At 38.8% G+C, this 9,103-nt stretch overlaps 1 long non-coding RNA gene across 1 annotated transcript; it reads left to right on the top strand.

Moving 5' to 3' along the window:
- The first annotated feature begins 3,336 nt into the window (after positions 1-3,336).
- On the top strand, positions 3,337-6,175 carry LOC117555546. Its single transcript, XR_004570403.1, has 4 exons — positions 3,337-3,380; positions 3,748-3,915; positions 4,226-4,359; positions 6,112-6,175. It is a non-coding gene; the product is annotated as an uncharacterized LOC117555546 (long non-coding RNA).
- The last annotated feature ends 2,928 nt before the right edge of the window (positions 6,176-9,103 follow it).

The following is a 9,103-nucleotide window of genomic DNA, read 5'->3' as shown; positions in this document are numbered from 1 at the left end:
TACAACTTTGAAGCTTGTAACGGCATAATTACAAGCGGAGAACGGAGTAACTTGACGTCACAGCAGGCATAACAACAGCCGGTGTTTCCCCCGGGAAACAAACACAATACACAGAAATGCAAAAATACACAAACACACACGTATACACACACACTCGTGAACTTCCCCCAGACCAGTAATCCAAAAGAAAATATCTTCCCTCCGAAGTATTTTGATCATTTGCTCCGCTAATCAATCAGATCGATGGATTCCAGAGATTTTTCTCAAAAATGATGACTCCGAAACAGTCAGTGGGCACCACTTAACAGCCAATCAGAATGAGAATATGTTTCACATGTGACTTATTCAAATTGCGAGTGATTGAGTGACAGATGAAGGTTGTAGGAGAAAATGTCGGTGAAGAAAAAGTTTGAGAGTGGCGCTCGGAAAAGGAAATTGTTGAGGGAAAAGGAGTTTCGAGACAAGCAGCTATTACAAAAATGCAGAAGCTTACAGGTTATTTTAAACCTGTAGGCCAGGATGAGGAAGAAGGACAGATGAGTTCTGTACCGAGCGGCAGCGGTGCCGGCCGCGGCGCCTCGGAGCCAAGTAGGCCGTCTGGTTCTGATAGCGATGGAGTAGCGGGAGAGGAAAAACAGACAGGAGGGACATTATCTGTTGGAGGAGATGGAGAGGACGACGAGGACTTGCTACGTTGAGGGGAGTCAACGGCAACCGGACAAATACATGAGGGAGGCCCGATGCGTCACTCATCTGGAGGAGAGGACCAGGCGCGCATAGAGCAGAGTGGAGAAGTGCGATCACAGCCCAGGTAAAAAAATAGTATACTTTAGTGTATTAGAAATATAATGTAAGTATACAAAAGTGTATACAAGTATACTTCTACTTTTTGTGCTTAATTGAAAGTATGTTTAAAATGTACTTTTAAAAAGTATAATTCAAAATAGATGTCATTTAGTTAAATTTTAATGTACTAAATATAAATATACTATTTCTGAAATACTTAAAGTGGTATTTCAGTGTGCTTATTAAAAGTGTACTTGAAACTAAGTGTATTGTGAATTGCAAGTAAGTACACTTTCGCTATACGTACTACATCGCAAATACTTATAGTAGTCATTAAGTATACTTATCGAAAGTACAATTCTTTTTTTACTATTTTGTAATACACTATTAGCATGCTTTAATAACAAGTACTTAAATACACTTCATTAGAAATGTATTTAAGTACTAAAGTATATTAACTTGCAAATACTTATGTTAGTTTACTTTTGAAAAGTTCAATATTTGCAAGTCATTTGTAATACACTATTAGTATGCTTTATTTAAGTAGACTTGAAAATCACTCCATTAGAAGTGTACATAAGTATACTTACAAACAGTGCACTTTAATGTTAGTTCATTTTAAACTGTACTTCAGTGTACTTTGTTTGTAAGTGTTTATTTTATAACACTTGTGAATAGTGTACTTTGTTTACACCTCTGGGAAGTGTATAGGTCTGGACTATTACCATCATGTAATAATGCACAATGACTGTACTGGTGGCATATTTATAATATATAATTGTTAGTCATTAGCTCCAACAACTAGTTAGCGTTAAACCAGACCAAGGGCTATAAAGTAACGGCTGAAACCGAATAATACTGGACCTGCATCACGTGATGCAGGTCTCACGACGCCCAATCACAATGTAGCAGTTTGCGCGCCAACTGTGGTGGAGCCAAGTGCATCGGTGGACGGACGGTTATTGTTTGAAATTGAGCAGCCAGACTACAACAATTCAACATGTCTCTGCTGGACCTACCAACATTTGGACTGTTCTATTTCCCAGACGGGTCGGTTAGAGTAGAACATACATCTATCATAAAGGATGTAAACAGGGCTGCAAAAGTTACAGTTACCTGCAGGAAAGACCTCGATTTGGAGCAAGGCTGGATAGAGGTGATTTGGCCTGCCAAACGTCGACCGCAAAGGGGTCGAAGCCAGTTGCAGCCAAATTGCTGTTCGTAGGAGGTAAGTTACAAATACAAATGAAATGATTCTGAAAAAATCTTTATAACGTTAGCTAACTTTGGTTATAGTCTCTCTAGAAATGTAACTGATAACTTAATGCTAGTATAAAGAGTTGCTTTATTTTCTAGCTAACTAGCTTGCTAGCTAACGTTAGCTTGAGTCCAATTATGAAGCTCTATTCAGTAAAAATGTGTATAAGGTGGTGGTAAATTATAACGTTAACATATGTTCAAATTAGGGGTGTGGGATATTTATCTCTTAGATAATATCTTAATTGTTATTTTCACATATGCAAATAAGGACTTGTGAGCTCCTGCAGGCACTGAATGTGCTCACCTTGCACTGAAGCTAATAATGCGGCGGTAACCATAATCTGGGTCCTGCGGGGTGTTTTTTCACTCTCAAGGCTTCTTAATATTTAAAGACCTATTAATGTGTCATACTCAGTTAACGGTTATAAACTCAGCTAACTGAAGATATGAACCATTTTTTCCGAATCAAAGCACAAGTCTCACAAGAAGCATCTAAATTAGCCCTGAGCGAAAAAATGCTAACAAACTTAGCCCAGAACTCACGGTAAAAAATAGCCTTATTACTTATTATTTTATATTATAAAACGATAAAAACGCGACTGAAGGTTAGTCCTATGTGTCTGTGTCACTTAGAAAGTATTACTGATAATACTTCATTCAATTTTTATGTAAAAACCGGATAGTTCATATTAGCTGCTAATGATAGCAGCCAGAGCGTATCGCAGCTTCCGGTTCAAGGGTGCAGCACTCATTCACCAATGGGTCTTGTTTAGATGGATTTTAGGAACGTCCCCTCGATTCTATTAGCTCTAACTGTTAAAAAGAGATGTCAATCATCAAAATCGAACAAGGGGGGCCAGAGATAGGTCAAATCCACCCAAATGACCCCAGAAGTGGGTTTTTTTCTCTTCTAAACCTCTAAAAAGGTACAACTGAACTTGTTTTGCATCAATCTTGATACAGGGTACATATTATATGTTATAGTTCGGATTCCTAAAGCTTTTAGTCTACTATCCCATCATTCAAGGGTGGTTTTCACTTTAAATAATGGTTGTTTTTTGGATGGGCACTATAATTTACATTTTACCCTGTATATGGTGTGTGTATCAGTGTGAACAATAGTGCACGAACAAGTGCTTACATTTTGTAATGTCAGAATGAACTGGATCTTGTTCACAGAAGTCTACCAAGAAGTGGTTCAAAAGCGGGATGCTTTCATCCGAGGGGAGGACATATTTTCGGTAGCCGAGTCCCAGAAAAGAGGCAGCAGAAGAAAGACATGTACAGTCAAAAATGTGAAGGACGCTGTACAAAAAACAAACCAAGGAAAGGCAGTAAGTTTGATTGGTGTGTTTTGATGATTGATAGTTTGTGATTGAATGGAATGACATTGACTGATTTTGTTTATTGTTATAAAATTCACTGACAAATAATTTTCCGTTTCACCTTGAATGATATTGACAGCTATGGCTTTTTGTTATAACGCATGTTTTTTTGTATTTTGAGGCCACTACATTTTCATCCTACAATTACCAAATGCTCTTTTTAAATACATGCAACGTCTGTGGATTAATGGAAAAGTGTAGTCTTAATATGAGGAAATGTAATGTGGGTGAAATGTTGTTTTAAGTTACAAGCGTTAAGCCTGGTGTTTGGGTGGTAATTTTCCAAGGCACACTCAAACATGATGTATGTTGTCAGTCTGGTTCACAGATGGTAACTGCCATGGGCGAACAGCTCAAGAGATCCCTACAGGCTGAGAGAACCTCCAAGCCCTCAGAAGAGGTGACATCTGAATCACCTCAACACTCTTCAGATTCTGATGTCACCTCGATTGACCTGTTTGAGCCGATCAAAAAGCAACCATTTGTAGGTCTAAATATTTAACAGTTTTTTTCAAATTGATATGCAGTGTTTCCCATATAAGTAAAATTCATGAAATTCCCACATTTATTTTGAGACCCGACCTGACTTCCCACATGTTACAAATTTGAAAATAAACTATCTATTGCATTTATACAACAGTAAACAAATGCAAAAGAAAGAGCGTAATTTCAGAAAATCAGGACTGTTGGAATGCACCATGGTCAATCATAGTACATAGTATTTTGCGGCTGACACTATTTTATGTCTGAATTTGTTATTTACACCTGGATACTTTTTTATACCCACTTTTTAGAGATGCCAAGATTGGTGGCTACCATGAAGACAGCACTGGACAACATTTCAGGGTCGTCCTCATCAGGATCTTGTTCCAGTAGTGGCCACGGTGACTCCCAGCAAACTGGCCGCAATACTGGCAGTAATGACTTGGTATGACCTACATAGTAATGATACTCTATTGCTATTGTTCTATACAAAATTAATCACTGCGGATCAATGGAATTGTATTTTCACACCCTTGAAGCCAAGACGAGAGCTGCCCCACATAATATACAGAAGTGTACTCGAGTACTGTTTGAGTACACCTTGACTTCAGGGCTCGCAATTAACGATGTCCCAATGTCCCGGGGACCATAACAATTCCTACTGGGACACAAATCTATTTTGTCTGGGACTATTTCGGGACAGTGGAAAAAAAATTAAAAGTAAACTTCAAAATGGCTGTTATTTGCAAAGTCATTGGGCTGTCAAATCATAGAATGCATTCTACGTCATCCACTCTGCTGCTGACTGCTGCTAGACTCGCGCCAATGCAACGGTCACGACAGTTAAAAGAAGAAGAACGAAATGCTGAGGTGGTTGAATAAACAGCCCCCTGATGCAAGCCCCAATTCTGCCGACTCCCGAAACGAAAACATCCCAAGTCCTGGTCATGATGCATCGTCTTCCACTGTGGTAAGTTAGTTGTCTTAAGTGTCAATGTTAGCTAACGCTAACAACTGAAGTGTGCCTTACAATGCATACAAACGTCCTAAAATGCGGTGTCATGTTCTTTTGAAGTTTGTGAAAATGATGTGAAATACAGTTGATCAGAATAAGAGGTGTAGCCGATCATTTTTGTATTTTCTGTGATCGAGTGAGAGCAAGATGATTGACATTCATGAATGAAGATAGAAGATCAATTTATATTCCTATAGTACTACTGACTTGTGAGGATAACTTGTAATTAGAACTGAAAACAGATACATTTATTAAACTGTATTATGGAACTTCTGTTTTTTTATTATCATTCATACCACTTTTATTGCCAGATGGAGGGTTCCGATCATAAAACACAGAGACCATACAGCCATACCATATTGAATTGAAAAATACAAATCAGAATTCTTCTATGTTGACATGACAATGTTAAATTAGTCTGGATATTGAGAAACAATAGAAAAACATGTCTTAAAACAACTCTCTTCCCTTCTACTCTAGGAGAGGCAACAGATCAGACTAATATTCATATGTAGTATTTTAAACTTACACGATGGACCAGAGTCTATGGTGTGATGATTAAGTGACAAAAAAGTATCAAATTATATGTATTCTGCATAATTGGGGGGGGCGACGATACAAATTTAAATTTGGGACACTGCTGGTTATATCCGGGACAATACAAAGTAGAATTCGGGACAGTTGTGGGACACTGAGGAAAAAAGTTAATTTCGAGCCCTGCTTGACTTGATTACGGGGGAAGGCTGTGGTAGAGCAGGTCAGCTACCAATCGGAAGGTCGGTGGTTCGATCCCCACCCCGCCACTGGCAGCCATGCGCTGTTGTGTCCCTGAGCAAGACACCTAACCCCAAATTGCTCAGAATGCTGTGCATTGGTGTGTGGATGTGAGTGAATGTGTTACCTCTGATGGTTTATCTTCCGCCATCAGTGTATGAATGTGTGTGAATGTGATATGTGGTGTAAAAGCGCTTTGAGTAGTCTGCTGACCAGATAAAGCGCTCTACAAGTACAGTCCATTTACCATTACAAATATGTTTTGTTGCCATTAGAAATACACTTGCATGACTATTATATTATATCTCTAGTGTGTTTAAAATATAGCAAAGCATTCAAGTTCATTTGATGGTACAGGTACAATATTTGTAATTTATCTTGTTTTAATCCGCCTCTTTGTTTTTACAGATGTTCCTAGGCAACTCCTCCGTCCAGGTCTCCACACGCCTCTTCCACAGATTAGGCAACAGAATGATGTCTCTCTTTGCCCAGGAACTAGCAACGCTAATCTTTGGGAAAGAGACCCTGGCGAAGTCTACCCTTACTGGGAAGGGGAAAACCCAGAGACCCTTGACCCGGAGAAAGTCAATGCCATTATAGGTACAGATATTCTGTATTAATGTTATCATTATGAATGGATTTCAATCTAATATATTGTCTATATTATCAAGTATTAAATCCCATGCTTCCTTCCTGTTTTGTAAGACACCGTGAGAGAAAAATGTCCCGGCACCGAGGTGAGTGCGATCCGGGCCCTGCTGCGGAGGAAATGCAACAACAAGAGATATACAAGCAACGTTACTCCTCACTGATGGTCACCATTTAGTTTATATAGACTTTGCAAGTTAGTTAGTCAGTTTAGCCATCATGTTTTGTTAATTGTTAAATTTAGTATAAACACGTTTTTTGGTTTGTTGTTGTTTTTATGTCATTAAAATTATGTTTTTCTCATAATTGAAGTGCAATTTGTCATGAAACAGAATAGCACACTTGGTGTGTACTTAAGTGGTATCCGGAAGTAGCTTAAAGTGTATGAAGTATAATAGTGATGTATTGTAAGTATGCTTCTGTAACACATAACCCAGTACTTGCAGTGGTAACATTATTGTAAAATACACTTCTATTCTATAGTATAAGCAGTGATACCATACACTTATATTCTACATTATAGTATAATAACATTATACTTAAAATACATGGATTTATGGTGCTTAAATTGTGATAGAACCTTACTATAAAGACATTTTTATTAACATGATAGCACAATTTAAAAGTATTAAATACAGTCAGAAAGTGCATTTGAAGTTAATTGGAAATATAACAGGTGTGCTTGAATAAGTATGATAATAGTATGTTGAAAACACACTTATGAATTACTATGAATTGAGCTGAATGCCCTTTTAAGTATATTTCCAACACACTGGTGATACAATACAATTATACTTAAAGCATGTTTCGAATGCACACGAATGCCCTTTTAAGTATATTTCCAACACACTGGTGATATAATACAATTGTGCTTAAAGTGTGTTTCGAATGCACATACATCATGATTTTAACTGGTGTACTTTAGTACACTTAAAGTTTACAAAAAGTTGTGCCAATTTAGCACACTATTTACACTTCAAGTATACTCAACTAATGATTAAGTAGTACTCCAGTACTACTTGAGTACACTTTAGTATACTTGAATGTGACCAAAATAGCACATTTATCTAAAAGTGTACTTAGTACATTCTTCTAAAAGTATAATTTATGCATACTATTTTTTTTACCTGGGAGAGCCTGCCGAGTCTATACATGACTTTGATTTGTTGTTTAAATAGGGGGCCTACAAAACCCATCTGCCCCAGGGCCTGATGGCAGGTTAAGGCGGGCTTGAATTTCAGAATCAAACAAGTATGAGAGCACTCTCATAATAACGTAACACAATCAGAGACTGGATATATATATATATATTCCCCCCCCTCTCTCTGGTCGCTGAAATGGGGAATTGAAATTACAGGCCAAAAGTTGTATTTACAAGTATTAAAAGTAAGCATAGGACACCAAACCAACTGAGACCCGTCTGTCCGCCGCATCTACGCATTGTACAACACACACACCTACAGTACACACTGTGGTACAGTGTGTAGGTGTGTGTGTGTGGTACAGTCTGTACCACACACACCTAATGCTCCTAAAGCATAATCAGGCTACAGCCGTTGTGTATTTTATTATGTGAAGCACTAAATGGTCTTAGAAAAATATCGACTCTTTGTTTGTAGTTATCTACTAAACTACAGCATACAAATACAGAGAGTAATGTGGGCCTGTTATACTGAGTGATATACATTTTACACACTGCTCTGCTTTCTGCACGGACCTCACAGCTGTTCTCACTGTAAACATCGCGTCGCCGTTCAAGCGGTTACTAAAATAATATCCAGGGGATGCATGCAGAGCTGTCATTGGCTGAGATAAGTCCGGCCGTGCGTAACGCTTCCACCGTTCCCGGAAATGCATCCGTGGAGGACCCATCAGTGTCTCCTCGGTTAGAGCTCCTCCAGAGAGCCTCCTCGATGCTCGGTCCTCGATGTGCATTTAGAGAAATGAGATATCCTTCAACATGGCTCGCTGAAATCCATTTCTGGGTCACAACCGGAGGGATATTAGAGTATTGAGAAACCTCTATTATATGGCACGTCTCTTTATAAGACGTTTTCGTATTTCCCACAATTAGAAGTTGCCAGTATTAAACTGTGTACACCCTGGAGGTTTAGGGGATACGAAACACAGTGGTGTTATCAAATGTAAAACATATAATTAATAAATGGGTGAAATAATATTTCAATCATGAGAGACGTGATGTATGAAATACATGTTTATTACTGGACACGTGGTATAGAAAATTATGATTGACAGATTACAACAAAGAATCAACTGATGTTTGGAGATTAGGCCCCGGTTTGTAGGATATCATTCAGGAGGGGAAAACCACTCCGATGAACCCCCCGGGGTCTAGACACTGGTGGTGGTGATAATGGTTCGGTCTGGTCTGGAGGAAGAAGAATTAGCTTGGCCCTGAATTAGGAGACAGGAGGCGAAGGGGTGGAGGCGGGTTGTGCGTTGACACCTGAAATGACAACTGACAGAGAGGGAAGAGCAGATTTAAAGGGTTAGCAGGTGCGATGATTAGCTGGGGAGTACCGCCCCTGATTACTTAATGGGAGAAGAGCTTGCAGTGACGTGTAACACCAGGGGGTATGGTCTTCCTTCTTGAACTTGCGCTAAGCTTCATTTCAATCATGAGAGACGTGATGTATGAAATACATGTTTATTACCGGACACGTGGTATAGAAAATCTATATCCTACGGTTTGTAGGATATCATTCAGGAGGGGAAAACCGCTCCGATGAAC

The sequence above is a fragment of the Gymnodraco acuticeps genome, unplaced genomic scaffold (genome assembly GCF_902827175.1).
Source record: "Gymnodraco acuticeps unplaced genomic scaffold, fGymAcu1.1, whole genome shotgun sequence".
NCBI classification, from domain to species: domain Eukaryota; kingdom Metazoa; phylum Chordata; class Actinopteri; order Perciformes; family Bathydraconidae; genus Gymnodraco; species Gymnodraco acuticeps.
This window is presented reverse-complemented; position numbering and strand designations above follow the sequence as displayed.